The 15,668-nt window shown below is 38.6% G+C and overlaps 1 protein-coding gene across 10 annotated transcripts in view; it reads right to left on the bottom strand.

Annotated features, from left to right (window-relative positions):
- znf536 (zinc finger protein 536) overlaps positions 1 to 15,668 on the bottom strand; it is a 233,865-nt gene that overhangs the window by 174,513 nt on the left and 43,684 nt on the right. For 5 of the 10 annotated variants that reach the window (XM_081604910.1, XM_081604909.1, XM_008404913.3 and 2 more), the window contains one exon: positions 7,070 to 7,169. The gene's annotated coding sequence lies outside the window, so the exon portion shown is untranslated. Of the gene's footprint in view, positions 1 to 6,360; positions 6,768 to 7,003; positions 7,023 to 7,056; positions 7,170 to 15,396; positions 15,508 to 15,668 lie in introns of those variants that run through there. The other 5 variants (XM_081604912.1, XM_008404917.3, XM_008404919.3 and 2 more) reach the window with 4 other exon arrangements.

Below are 15,668 nucleotides of genomic sequence, written 5' to 3'. Positions count from 1 at the left end.
CTCTCTTCCGACGTCAACATAAAGTACTACATTTCTACACTTAAACAGTTTTCTAAAGTGGATTTTCAATTAAAGCAGGAGATAATAACTAAAGGAAGATCAACACCGGAGCTGAAAGTTTTACTTGGAGACAGTTTGATGATTCTCAAACCGAGTAGAAAAGACATGCCGAGGATAGACTTGGCTTTGGATGAACGGATATTTTTGTGCAGAATTAGCGGTGCATGGATTTCATTGATAAGTAAAGGTAAGACAGCAATAAGATGTTTTTGTTTAGTTTTTTAATTAAATGTGCGTTTTGTGGGCTACAGTTAATGTTTAAATAATTCAGTAAAGTAGAAGCGGTAGCTAATCTACCACAGCAATTATTTATTAATAAAACATTAAGCTTAAAACGTACTACAACAAAAGACTGAATGATCTGTTCTGTGTGCAAAATCTTGAATGTTTTTTGGTGTTAAATCCTAAAACATGAAGTGGCATTATTGTCAGTTGCTATGGCAACGAGTCTGCGTAGCTTGGCGAATACAGATCACTTTGCTGTGGATCATAGCACGAAATTAATACCTACATTTGTAAGTTTCACTGAGTTAACGCGGCTATGGATGACATGTAAAAGATTAGTCTTTTTGCCCCCCAGCGTTGTTTGCATGCGCAAAATTTCCGTAGGTCCGATAACATGCATGGTGTCTAAGTCATAAGTCAGTGCCTCACCAGCAATGAACCTCACCGCACGTCACTGATATATATATATATATATATATATATATATATATATATATATATATATATATATATATATATAAAGAGAGAGAGAGAACAGTGGACTATAATAGTTCTGGGTTGATATGCGGCAGATCCTAAAAGTACACATCTCCTTTTAAAATATTTTTCTTTTGTTAAAAAAAGATGACAATGATTATTTTTAATGTATTATATATATATATATATATATATATATATATATATATATATATATATATATATATATAGTGTGTCATCCTCTTCATTTTTATTTAATAAGTAATGACATGGTAGAATCTGTAGCAGAGGTAGGGATTAATTAAAGGCGCAGAGTTTTGGCTTCATTCATGATCATTAAGTTATAGAATCGGGAGAAAATAGCAGATCTATTAAGAAAATGACGTTAAACGTTAAACCTCCTGAGTTACTGTAAAGATACAAAATGCGTTATGATGGTAACGTACAGTATGAATGGCTACTTTGTAGTGTCTCTTTACAATATCTGCCATCTTAAAGAGATAACAGCAAGATTCCAAGCATGTTGATTTTTAGTTATTGTAGTAAATGTGTCCCTGTCCTACTACTAACTTTTTACCTTTCATTAACATAGAAAGAACTTTTTCTTTTATGTGCCTCTGGATGGTCTGCTGTACTGAACCAGGTTCTGGTTCTGCTGGAGGCTTCTTCTTGTTAAAAGTGAGTTTTTTAAGAAGAAAAAACTTCATACACACTTAGTATGAGGGCTTGCTGTAGTCACCAGCACAAAGTAAGAGATTATCTCTATGTTTCCGTCCAGGAGGAGGGAATGCTGCAGGTCAATGACTCCATGCAATCTGCTGGGTTTCCTTACACAGAAAACTTTTTAATCTACTTTCTTGGATTAACTTGGATTAATGTGTATGTATGACTGAATTAAAATTACCTTTTTTTTTGTAATGTGCCTTGAGACATTTCTTGTGAATTGGCTGTACATAAATAAACTGAGTTGAATTTATCACTACCAATGAACAACAGTTTACAGAAGTTCAGCCACATATTTCAGGTCAGTTGGTGATGATCACATTGCTCTGATAAAGGATGCTTCTGATTTATTAAATCAAGAAGAATGACATGTTCATATTTAGCTTAGCATCATAATAATGACCAAAGGGATACTCTTAAGCTGAACACTGTGAGAAATTACTTTCAGTGAGTAATAAATTAGATAAACATAAACCCCATCCATTTATTCAGAAATTCAACAATCATTACCCACACTTAGAATTCAGTTTGATAATGTATGTCTTATTACAGAACAAGTGATTTTTAGACTTAGCAAAAGTTTTGAAACCAAGTTTAGTACATGGCTTCAACTCAAAAAAATAAAAGAAAGACTAAGACAAATCTTAACTATGTGTAATTTATTTGTACATCTGGGGTTATATTTAAATATTCTTAGTATATTTATCTGATATAAACCATAGTGATTGATTCAAACTACAGAATCAACAGAGTGAGCACTTTCTGTTTAACTTGACTGTTTATACTTTAAATACAAGGTCTATAAAACCATTCGAGTGGTCTAACATCAAAGGAAATCCATATTTATTTCAAATTTTCACAGCAAAATTCAGAAATTAAAGAAAACATTTTTGAAAGACCTACTTGAAATAAAGTGTTGACGGGACGTCAGCACCAGCCCACATTTCTTCAGTGTATTGTGAGTTACATCATATCTCTTGGCCCAGACCTTACGTCTGAAATTAAAGTAGATCTCAGTATGACTGGGAAAAAAAAAGAAAGTATTTGTATTCATGTCGTGTGTGAGCTATTTTTAAATAGGGGTGCTGTGAAAGTGTGGAATTGGGGACAAGGCAGCCTTGCACCGGGCCGTGACACAGACTTATGTTAAACCTAATTAGATCATGATAATAGCTTTAGGGCCCCAGTGATCAATGTTAGAGGTCTGTGGAGATGAACTTTCCTTAAGTTTCAAGCTATGCGTCGCTTGTTTCCACACATACAGACACGTAGACACACAACCCGGCAGATTTCCACATTTCAAATCCTTCAGGGAACATTACAGTGACTTAACCTAACTACTACTTTACCCGGTTAAATTTAATAATTGATATTATTTGCACTTTTCATCTTCAAAAGAGAGTATGACAATAGGGGATGGCTTTATTCGTTTCACGTCTGCATGTTATCAATTGAAAGGTCTTCATAGGAAGCATTAGATTTAAATCCAGAACCACTAAGGGTCTACTTTAGAGTTTCTTGCTGACGGAAACCCATGAATTCTCCAAGCCTCTCCCGTTGTGGAGTGCACCCCTAATGTGTCCAATTCACAAAAAGACGCCCGCTGATTATGAGCTGCATTTCCATCAGCAATGTTATAGAGGAGTCTAGTTTACAGCTTACAGACTCTTTAGATCACTTCCACCGAAGTCTAAGAGGATTTTTTATGCTTCCATTACTAACTAATGTAATTTGGGTAATGTAATAATTTAACATGTCTGGGTCTGCTTACATGCGCGGGAGCTAGCTTGTATTGCGTGTGATTAGTCTTGATATCGGATGCCGTGGGATTCCCTGCACATACAGTATCGGCTAAAGTTTTCTCCAGTTGCTATATCGGAAGTTGTCTGAGAACTTCTCCCTTCCCAGCACGGGGAGGGTTGCTTTCAGGAGTCAAAACTGTAAAATGAAGGATTCTGGCTGATCAACTAATGGTGGTTGACACTGGTATTGTGTTTGCATTTTACACACTGTAATTACCTTGAGACAAGCTCTAGTTTAGAACCAACACTCTTGAACTGCTGAAAACTCACCCACCCATTTAATTTCCTAACTGTCAACGGCTAAGAACTGGTATGCCTTTACTGAAGCCTCCTATAATCATGCAGGGCTACGAAGAAACTTTTAAATTATCTTTGAACAGATGAAGGTCTGGAGTCTTTGAGAAAATGACATGATGGCGGCTTGTCTTTTAGGGTTTACAACACTATGCAAATGTTTGTTATGGAGATAGTAGCATTTTGTTTATTGTTTTTTTTTTCTTCTCAGTTCAAAAGGACACACTTCATAGAAAAAAGAATTACTATTGTACTTTAAATCTAATATTCCATTGAAAAACTTCTAGTTTGATCTAACATTGGCAATAAGTTGGCAAAGGGATCTAACTAGTTAGTGGAAGACATATTTAATTTTTTTTGTGGCAGTAATACCGTCCCAGCCAGAAAGCATGGGGGTAGCTGCATCATGGAGGGACCAGTGAACTTCTAAAAATAAATGTCATCATGAGGAGAAAACATTATATCTCAGTATTAAAAAAAAAAAAACACCTAAAGACATTGGACAGAAAGGTAAAGCTTAAGCACAAATATGTTTTCCAAATGGACAATGACCCTAAACATTTTGCCAAATTAGTTACAAAGTGACTCAAGAACTAATGTTTTGGAGTTGCCATCAAACAGTCCTGATCTCTGTCCCATGAAAGGCAAAGGGCTGAGCTGAAAATGCATTTCAGCAACACCAGTTACACCAGTTCTGTTACAAGGAATGTAACAAAATCCCATCAAAGTATTGTACATTGAACTTTAAAAAGAAATTTTTAAAAATATTAAGAAACCAGAACCAGCCAGCTGGGCCGTTTCAAGCTTTACTCTACATTGTTGTTAGCATTTCGCTTTCTGGTTCTCTGGTTTTAACCCTGTGTGCACATGGATGTAGCTGCAGTGTTTACATGCATCTCCAAACTGCCTCAACACGACTGATTTAAAACATACTAAGCTCTACCTTCCAAAAGTGGTCTGGATTAATAAGATGTTATTGCTCTGTCAGTCCGTTTCGTCAGCACATTCCAGTACGACATTCCTCACAGTTGGCCGTCTAGCACCAAGGTGATGGCTGGGTTTCCAGAAACTATTTTTTTTTTTATGTGTTGAAATACAACATTGTCTATTACTTGTGGTAAATGCTATAATTCTTAGATAAAAACTGGGGACAAGATAAATAGAGTTATTGTGAATGGCTAGTCCAGGTTAACCAGCGTCTATTTGATGTTAAGACGAGTTCCAGGGATGAAGGAGTAATGTGATTTAAGACACAAACTGCCTGAGAGGAAAAAAAAAAAGAAAAGAGGGCCTCCCTCGGCTTGTTGCTGAACAGCGAGGTGTTAAGCTTTCCAAGGCGACATCTATCTCCCGTCACCACCTTGAGGGCATCTTTTAACCAGAGGAATTTAGCCATTACGTGGCATTAACCTCATTAGAAAACACTCTTTAGCTGCTCCAAGATAAAATTGATTTACTGCTGCCATTTCCACCACTGCTCTCGATCAATGGTTAAACTATCCCTTTTATGGCCCTGTGCACACTCTCTCTGCTCTTTTCTACAGTTTTCTTTAACTGCGCTTTAATCTCATTTCTGCCTCCACTCCCTGTCCTTGTGCCAGGTGTATAAGTTGCGGAGCGCTGAGGAGCTCCCCAGGACTTATTCAGGAGGGGATGAGACCGACAGAATAACCGGGAGACTCCTTGAGCCAACGGAGTACAATGTTGCAGTCGAGGCATTCTTGAAATGCAGGAATTCCAGCCAGTCAGCCAGTTTGTTGTGCTTTGTTATATTTTATATCTGTTCAAAGATTGCACAATTTTTCCCACGTCGTCGTAAGAAAATGTTAAGGTCATGGGAGATACAAGGTTAGCAACAATGTTTTGGTGGAAGGGCTTTAGGAATGGCATGTCCAATCGTCACTGTACAACAGATGGTTTTCGATGCATTCGTATGTCGTGTACATCTAGTCACAGGAGAAAATCCACAATTGCACATCTGTGTGGCCAAATGCATGCCCAGCTCTGACAGCTTGGCTTTTTGTGGACATTTAAGCAAATCACGCAACGCTATACTTCTTTGATAAATCAATATCACTAGCATTTCTTCCTTCCCTCCCTCCTCCGTGTAGAAGCTCCTATCTCATCTCTCCCTGTCTGGGAGAATTGATCTGCACAGATGGAATGATACCAGCCAACAGATAGAGTGATACACTCTGCTCCGTCCCCACCCCTCCCCCCATGGCCCTTCTTTCACCACACTTTTGACACATAAATAAAATATGTGACCTTTTTTGTTCAATTCGCTGCGGTGTTAGTTCTGAGAAAGGGAACTGGGCACGTGGAACTCTCGCACGGTTAGACGGGAGAGAGCGGAGTCGGCTGGTTGCCATCACTCACAGTTCACAGGCACCGTACAAAATCCTCCTGAACTCTCCAACATATGCTTTTCTCACAGCAATGCAGTTGGAATCTGAAGAATGGCGTAAGAAAAATTAGGGAGGTTTTAAATTATTCACGCATTTCTTTTTTTGTCATAATGTCTAAATTTACGACCGCAAGCAGCCACATGCCCGGGCACATGCATCTATCATTATACCCAAACTGTGGGAAAAAAAAGAGTAACTAAGATAGTCAGATGTGAGAAGAACTGTCATCTCAATCAACCAAAATAACATATGAGACCTTGCTATTAACAGATGAACGCAACATGTTCATCCGCACCTTGGCTAGATATTCCCAGTGCTCTGTCAAAGGCAATTCCACAGCTCCACAAGAAATAGCTGCTGGGTGAACTAACCTTGCATCCTTGGAGAGTACCGGAGCCTGGAGGCGTGGACCTGCAGGGGGTTCCACTTTGCTCCGTCAGACGGGTAACCGTGTCAGGATGTTAAAGGTTCAATCTGCCACACTTCTCTCTCTTTCTACTTTTCTGGACTCCCATCTTTAACTTAGCTCGTGTCAAATGGATGTGCGTATCAATGTTAAGTTCAGTGCAAAGCAATGCAAGGCACTGCTTGTCTACACTTAAACACAAACAAACTACTACATTGGAGGACTAATGAGATTAAACAGGAATTATCTGTAGATATGCTCATGAGGTCCGTCTGTATGTCCACTTAAAGCTGACTCGTGTGTGTGTGGGGTGTGTGTGTGTGTGTGTTATGTCTGTGTGATGAATATGTAATACAATCAGCCTCTGCCTTATTGTAACCGTCACCCCTCTCCTCCCCTCCCAACACACACAGGCACACACGCACACACACACAGTGCATGGTAAAGTGAGTAACCAACATTGTAACTTCTCCTCTCCTCATCATTCTGCGTTCTGTTCATTGTCTGTCGTCTTTCCTTCCTGTTTCCCGCACTTAAAATTCCTCCATTCATGTGAACAATAATAACAAATATTCAAGTTAGCTCAAATCCCCCCACCATACACACACATTTTTCTCTGTTCCACTTCCTCCCTTTCTCTTCCCTCAAAGCCCTGAGTCACCTCAGACAGTCACCTCAGACGTTGGGAGGGGGTTGTTCCTCAGACAGAGTACTTAGCCCGGTTAAGCCCGCTTCAGCTTCAGCTCTGCTGTAGTTGCCGCTGCACAGAGAGCCCTGCAAGAGAGAGAGAGAGAGAGAGAACAAGGGGAGTGCTGAGTTCATCATCATTGTCGCCGTTTCTTTCAACACACAACACAATTTGTAGGACCCTCCCCATCTGGAAGGGCTTTTCCTTCCCCAGACAGAAAACCTTGTGGTTTTCAGTGTTTCATACATTCTGTTCCTTGTTTTAATGCAAAACATAATACAATATGAGCTGACATAACTCCATGAGCATGTTCAAATCTTCAACTGCTTTTACTACGGCACTGTTTATTCGAACATTTAGTATCCGTTCATTGTACATTTTCAAGGTGTGACTGACTGCGTAAGGGCTATAGGGGTTAGGGTTCCAAATAACGGATATTAAAAAAAAAAAGAGCAAAATAAAAACCAGAAAGTAGACCAGCTGTAAATTGTGGTAGTGAAATCAATTTTAAAATGAAAGACTCTCTTTACACATCTTTATGTTCTCCCTTATTGCTATAAAAACTCTGCAAAAAGGCAAAAAGCATCTTTTCTTTTTTTTTTTTTTTTTTTTACCAGAATGTAAGGTCATTGACTAAATAGTTAATGAACTGTTTGTACAGAGGGTCAAGGTAACAAGGAAACCCTCCATCTATCCATCCACAGTCTCTGCCTGTCTTCTCCATTTTAGGGTCACTTACCCTTCAACACATCTGATACTGAAGCTTACATAGTTTGATTATCAGCTAGGCAGAGCTTTTTTCCATTAGTTGAAAAACTCCCCAACATTACGAACTTTAACACACTGTAAATGACACACAAAGGAATAAATACTCACACTACTCAAATTTTGCTGCCTTGTTCCACTAACAGCTCCGTTTAGAGCTATACTACGCAGACCCTCTGTCTGCACTTAAGAAGATTCATTCACTTCAGGAAAGCAGATCCTTGAATATGATTCAACTGATGGTAGTCCAATCTTTTTATCTGACAGTATATCCTGACACAAAACACTGGATTTTACCTCTTTGATACCAATAAAAACCCACTAAGTTCAAAACGGTTCCATCACTGGTGACTTGATATTCTTCAAAATCCCTTAAGGAACCTGTCTACATATGGACACATATCAAAACTGATAGTTTTTTTCCCTGCTGTTTTTGCTTTTCTTGTTTAAATGCAGAGTATTTGGAGGGCAAAAAAAAAAAAAAACGATTTATTAGAACACTTTCCAAAGTGAAGGATTTTAAAATCAGTTTGAAGTGTATCCATATGGATTAGAAATACAGAAATTTTTAGAAATGGTAAAGTAGAAGCCAGTTTCCTGCACGCCTATTACCGCTTTCCGCCCTAAAAACCAATAAGCATGGTGTGATTGAATGAGTTTTCCACGCTTGTCTCCCTTTGCTCTGACTCTTTTTCCATTAATTTCAACCAGGAGCTGGAAAGCTAACTGAGTAAAAAAATAAATAAATAAATAAATAAATAAATAAATAAATAAATAAATAAATAAATAAATATTCTCAAAGAAAAGAAAACTGCAAATGTTTTGGGAAAATCTTTCACCTTTACTTGAATTGCACTTCGATAATGTGGATTTATTTTTATCTTGATTCCAATAGGATGTCAACTCCTTCCAGCACAACATTGGTCTGAGTATTTTTGTTTCTAATCCCAGTGATGAAGATGTGGATCTTTATGCAGATCTCATCAGAAGTTATGCAGATTGCAGTAAAAAAAAAGTGATGTATGCACCTGAATTTGTACTTCATGAAAATCTTTTTGATTTTCATAAATCCAAAAGATTTATGAAAATGTGAAAAGTATATGTCATAAATTGATTGTTTCTGAAATTAAAATATGGTAAAGCAATAAATTTCAGACAAAATGTAGTGGTGGGACACGATTAACATATCATGTTTGCATTTTAGTCATACAGCAATATTTGACATTAAAGTCAAATAAATTTAGTTGGATGATTGAGTCTACGACTGGACACATGAACTTAAGTCATGTCAGATGCAGACTTACTACCTGAAGGCCTTGTACTGGTCTGCTATCATAGCTAAAGTTAGCTAATGTTAGCTAACATTAGCTCTCAGAAGCTAGTGTTAGCTCGTGAGCTTTTTCTTAGCGGTAACAGAACATTACTGCCACCTACCGGCTGGAGAATATGCATCCATGTTACCGTTGTACCCATGTTAGGGATTGAATGCTGGAATTTTTATAAGATGAAAAATTACAAAAAATTTTTTACATTTGTTTCTTTTTTTAACAGAAACGTTAACACTATAACTAACATCTCAGTAAACATTCACTTATACTAATTCAGCTGTTTGTAATCACATTCTAATGCTCCTATTGATAGATTCAAACTTTTTCACATGCTGCTTCAAGACATTTTCCTTCTCACCACCATGAAACAATAATGGCTGTGGCATTCCACAGAATACTGTATTCTGTCAAGTTTACCTTACAAGCAAACTTGTTGTGTTTTTGCACTAAGTTGTTTTAAACAGTATGCCCCCCCAAAAACACACATTAAAGAATCAAAGGGAAAAATGTGGCTTCTGCATAGATCTGCAGATACATATTTCATGCAGTAGATATCCAGGTCATTAAGCAACATTTTGACACCTCCGTTATTTACTACCCCAAGTGGTTTCCTACCTCGTTTAATCAGACTTCACTTAAACCTGCTGACTCAGAGAGACGCTTCTTTCTTTCAGCTCTTTCTGTGTTTGTCTCCTCAGCTTCATCCACTTTTCTCCTCACTTTGTTTACCTGCTCTTATGTGATTTTGTTGGTTGTTTTTTTTTATTATTTTTTGCATCCACTTCTGCAGCATCTGGGTTCAGTGGGACAAAGACACTGATCAGTTGGATCACTGTGTTCCGACAGGGACGGGCTTCATCTAGTTTCTAGTGCAACTATTTTAACATACAAAAACAGATAAAACTAACTTAAAAGTTGGTTTTTAGTAAGATCTATGAGATTGTTTTAAGTAATTAATTCTTGAATATGCATTACATCAAAACAGCTGAAACACTGAGGTCCTTAAAATTAAAACTAAAATCTACCTGTTTAGAATGACCTTTGAACTCTAATAAATGGAACACTGATCAACATATTTGATGTGTATTGATTATTTTAACAATGGCACTCAACAAAATGCAATGTATATTATTGGTTTCAAAATTGTTGACAGTATAATGTGCTTATGATGTTTTTATGTTTTCACAATGTAAAACACTTCGAACTGTCATGCTGCTGAATGTGCTATGTAAATAAACTAGATTGACTGATTGAATATAGAATTAAAAGTACTAGTTCCACTGGCAAATTTTCTCACTTATATCAATACATGTTTCATGTTTTGAGTGAAAAACTACCAGTGGAACTAGCATTTGTGTATCAATATAAACAATACTAAAGTCAAAATAAGCTTTTTTTATATTGCTGAAATATTTATTTTAAGTTGTTTAAATTTTGTATTAATTCAATATATTTGCACTAGAAACTAGACAAAGATTTTGTATGTTTGCAAAGGAGTTTCAAAGAGAAGTATCTTTATCACTAACTGCACACAGTAAATGCATTTAATCATTTTTTTCTAATTTATTGATATTTATTTATGCTCTCTCACTGGAAAACCAGTAACAGACAGTTTTAAGAGCTCTTAAAATTTTTTGTTATTGTAATGAATCAAAATTCTCACCATGATAATAAATTCTTCACAATAAACGATGTGCTAAATGCCCACCCATAGTCTGGAACAGTGGTGAAACGATCCTGTGAGCAGGACCTGTTATCACAGCGGTCAGGTGAGTGTGTTTTTCATCTTCTCCATCTCCATCTCCTCCTCTATTGGAGAGTGATATATTAAACAGCCAAAGTGCAGTACAATGTTTTTTTTTGCCTCAAAAGAGGTTTACCTTCGATTTTCTCTGCTGGGAAAAGCTCACTTGAGGCAGTGGGGGTGTGGAGAGGGGATGATGTGTGAAGGAGAGCAAGAAGCCGCTCAGTAGAAGTTGTCTTTAAAGGAAGGATCTGAGTTGGGATGATTCAAATGAAGAAAAATGTGGGGAAAGGGGGCAGATAGAAGGGGAGAAAGCGACGATGTGAAGTGCTGACAGCTGTGTTTGGTGCAGTTGGATTGCGGGGTCAGGAACACACACACACGCACACATGCAAACGTTCACATATCTGAGCGCCGCCTCACCCTGTGAAACTTGTGATGTTCTTTCAGGCAGCAGCTCGCCACGAGAGGAAGAATAAAATCACAAAAGGTTTACAAAAGCTACACCATCCTTACACACATTTGTCCTCCACACACATTTACCCTTCTGTCCTCACACACAGACACGCACACGCATGCACACACAGACAGGGATAAGTCATGAGGAAATGAATGCCCATGTTTTGTGGGACCACCTGTTCATCCTGGATACAAGTCTGAGAACCCAGTAAGGGTTAACCCTTCATGTGAGCCAGAGCCAGGACTGCTTGTGTGTGTGGGGGGGCGTGCGTGCGTGTGTGTGTTTATGTATGTGTGTGAAATCCAGGTATTACTTGTACCGTCAGGAAAGTGAATTTGGGTGAGCATGTGTGTGAGCGGGTGTCTGTGCTGGCGCCGCCCCATCTACAGCGTGCCCCCATGAGTGGCAGACTGGCTCAGGCTGTCCGGCTGGGACGGAACAGACCCCACTGCTGGACCACCTCCCAAGCGACAAACACACACACTCACACACGCACGCATAATCCGACGGGCTTTCTAGGGAGACAGCGTCTTCCCTCTGCTTCGGGTGCTTTTCCAAAAAGAAGGGAGGAAGAATGTGAAAACAAAAAAGAGGATTTAGAGTTTAATAAAAACAAAAAAAAACCTCTAACAATCAGCTAAATGTTCACCTGCTAATGCGTCCACTACAGACTGTTTCTGATTTAAACTGCAGAGTTTTGACACTTTTTTTTTTTCATAATTACATACTTTTCCAGACTTAAATTTCCTGACATGTTTGGCTTGATTTTCATCCCATTAAACACAAATAGTTGTGATAAATTTGTTCGTAGGCAGTATGTTTTAAACGTCAGCTGCAAACACATTTTTTTTTTTTTTAAATCCAATGGCTACAGAAATATGAGCAAAAATGCAACAGGGAGCAATGGTTGAAAAAATTGTCACCTGTTTTCAGAAAGTGTTCATGGTCTAAAAATCTGATTGGTTTCACAGTCAGTAATTCAAAAACCAATACAGCTATGCCAAGACTGTTAAAGCTAACACTTGTAGTGTTGATTATGTTCATCTCTAACATTTAATCCCTGTGATAAAACTCAGTCTCTCATTTTCTCTTCAGATCGTTTAGTAGCACGAAGAATGAAGCGTGTTTTTCTTACGCTTATTTTCCTATTTATCCAGATAGGAGAATAATAAATGAACTATACATTTGCCGTACATTCAATATTAAATAGAAAGTGTACTATTAAAGACTGTTTTCCTCATATTTAAACATTTCTGAAAGCAAAAAACATCATCCACAAATCTTCAACACATTAACTGTTTTAAGACAGTAAGTTAATTAGGAAATGTAGTGACAAATAATAAAAAGAATAGAAATGCTTCAATCATTTTTCCCAAAATAATTTTAAAGTAACGGAGCTGGAAATTGCTTAGCATGCTACAGATGCTTTCATTTTGGATTGTTCAGATATAGTTCATTCAAAACAAGTGTGATGTTTGGTGAAGTCCACTAAAACATCACAGCCTTCAAGATATTCAGATGAGGCCCATAGTGGACAGAAATTAAAACTAGGTATTGTTATTACAATTCATTTTGAGAAAAGAAAGTTCTCTTCAAAACATGGTAGGTAGATCTGGAGTAAAATAAGCTTGATTCTATTCTCTGGCATTGTTGACAAAAAAAATCAATTAAAAAGTTTTATAAAGTCATTATTTTGTTTTTCTGTGGGTTTACCCTGACAATACATAAATTGAAGGTGAATTCCACTGTCTGAATCTTAGTTGACTGCAACATCTAAAGTTGTCATTCTAAAAGCAACAGTCAGCTCATCTTAAAAGGTTAAGCTGCTCTGAAGAATGCTGTTTGAATCAAAGACTGAGATATTAACCTATTTAATTAAAGCTTGTAGGGGTGCGAGAGCAGTCAGATATTTCTTCTTTAATTGGCAACATTCTGGCAAGGCGCTTTCCACTTGCTGTTAGCATGTTAGCTTCAGGTAAGTGTTTTATTTTCCACAGCTCAGTGCGACTTGGCTCGGCTTTCCACGTTCCTAAATGTTTTCCACCATAATGGTTAGGTGGTACCACATCGTTTTTAAAACATACTTCACTTAGGTTTCAAGATTCGAGCTGAAAATGCAACGTCAGAAAACTGTCAGGCCCTGATTGGTCAGAAGAGTGAATCCCTTATAATAACCAACCGGTCACAACAGCGACTGAGCGTATTTGGAGTTTTTAAGAATGATGGCATACTTAGCAGAATTCTCAACATTGCTTCCATTTCCTTTATTGTGGAATAATTTTGGGTTTGTGTCGCACAAGTTGTGATGAACTGATGAACCTCATGAACAGCTCCAGTGGGTGTGGTCATCCTACCCACCCACTGGAGCTGTTCATCAGTTATAATGAAAAACCAGGCCAGCTGTTGAGTCCTGGCAGTAAAAAAAGAAGCTAAAAAGTGCTTCAGAACCATAGGGTCTCACAGTTTGGATTCCATTTGGTAATCTCAAGATTAAAATCTAAAATCACTGATCAAACATTAGCTTTTTCTGTAAACCGTTACTTGTATGAAGAAAAAATGACATTCCAATGCTTTTAGAAATTAGGACCACCTTAACTATAAAAAGACACATCAAAATCTGGCTGTGGGGAGGAATTCTGGGCAAAATTCTTGACTAAAAGTAATATGTACTTCTGGCCTGAAGGTGTTGGGATCCTCAATAGTGTGGCACTCATAAACATATACAGGAGCTACGAGTGTGAGAGGCACACACCCAATTCTGACCTGCAGACACACTCCCACACACATATTTGCATCCACACAAACCACTTTGGATCATGAATCTCATCATTCTCATAAGTGTCTGAAAACATGCAAGTGCCATTACTAACCCACCACCATCTCGCCCCCCTCCACCCCGCCCCAACAAATAATCACCTAGAAGGAGGAAACAAGAACGAGGAGAGAGAGAGAGAAAAAAAAAGCAATCTTGCCTTTCAAACGAAAAGGGGAAAATGTTTTAAGGGGCAATGAATTTTGTGGAGCTGAATAGGATGTTGGTACATGTTTTACTAAAGGAAATATAATGGCAGACTATTATTAGATCACATTAATCACGAGTGTGCCAAAGGCAGTGACAGCCATGCTGAAAAGGATTGAAAACGCTGGTAATGGATATAAATTACCCATTGTGTGATAAAAGGATTTTTTCTTCACTAAGAAGGTAAAAAGGAATAAAACACTAAGAGAGCCACTAAACGCTGCTGTGTGTACATATTTATGTATGCGTGTGTGTGTGTGTGTGGGGGGGGGTGTACGTGTGTGTGTGTGTGTGTGTGTGTGTGCGCGTGTGTGTGTGTGCGGGTATGCATGTGTGTGCGTGCGTGTGTGAGTGTGAGTGTCCTGCCTCTCGTGTGTGCGTGTCTGTGTGTGTGTGCAACATGTAATAACACAGGGTTATCAGTGAGGATTAAAAATTTTTAAGGGAATCAGATAGACAGTGAGGCCTCGCATTAAAGCCACCAGTGACAGAATGGAAGTGAGGATTAAAAACAGATTAAACTGGTTTGTAGTGATGGAGATGAAAGGAAGGAGGATGAGAAGGAGGGGTGAGAGGGAAGAGAGAGAGAGAGAGAGGGAGCTTTGACAGAGGTCTGTCAGGCTTTTGGCATGGTGATAATGAGTCACATCTTCCATGCACTGTTATTTATTGCTGCCTTGGCTCACAAACAAAAGATCAATAATTTTGAGCAAATCTAATGTTGTCCTCGATGCTAATGCGCTCGTCCATCACATCTGCCATCTTCACCAAGGAGATGGACTGATTCCCTGTTTATTTGGAGATCAAATGCAATCAGATCACATGTCTGTAATAACAGAGAGGAAGCAGTCTCCTGTGTGAACACGCGAGGCGCTTCGTATCAGCGTCCACGCGTGCGCTTATACATCCGCGTGTCACGGACGCGCAAATGATTATGTATGGCGAGAGAGGCCAACGGGTTGCCACGCCACTTTTTGGCATCAATCTTCATTTCTACCTCAGACTTTGCCGGTGAAAGATGAAGAGTGTCAGCGGCCTGTCCCCCGACAACACAGGAGGCACATGAGCATCCGTCAAAGGCGGCGCGCCCGATTCTCACCGGTTAGCCCTGCAGCACAGAGAGAGATAAGAAGACAGCAGATCCTTCACTGACAACTAGCCCTGGGTGAGACACTTTCCAGCCACCTGAACTCAATCAGGCCCCGGCGGAGGCAAGCGTTTGGTTGTTTCATTTCATCTCCATCCCCTCGCTCACTCAAGGTGTGTTTG

The sequence above is a fragment of the Poecilia reticulata genome, chromosome 3, assembly GCF_904066995.2.
Source record: "Poecilia reticulata chromosome 3, P_reticulata-male-v2, whole genome shotgun sequence".
In the NCBI taxonomy this organism is placed as follows: Eukaryota; Metazoa; Chordata; class Actinopteri; order Cyprinodontiformes; family Poeciliidae; genus Poecilia; species Poecilia reticulata.
Note: the sequence above shows the minus strand (reverse complement) of the source record. Positions and strands in the feature narration are given on the sequence as shown.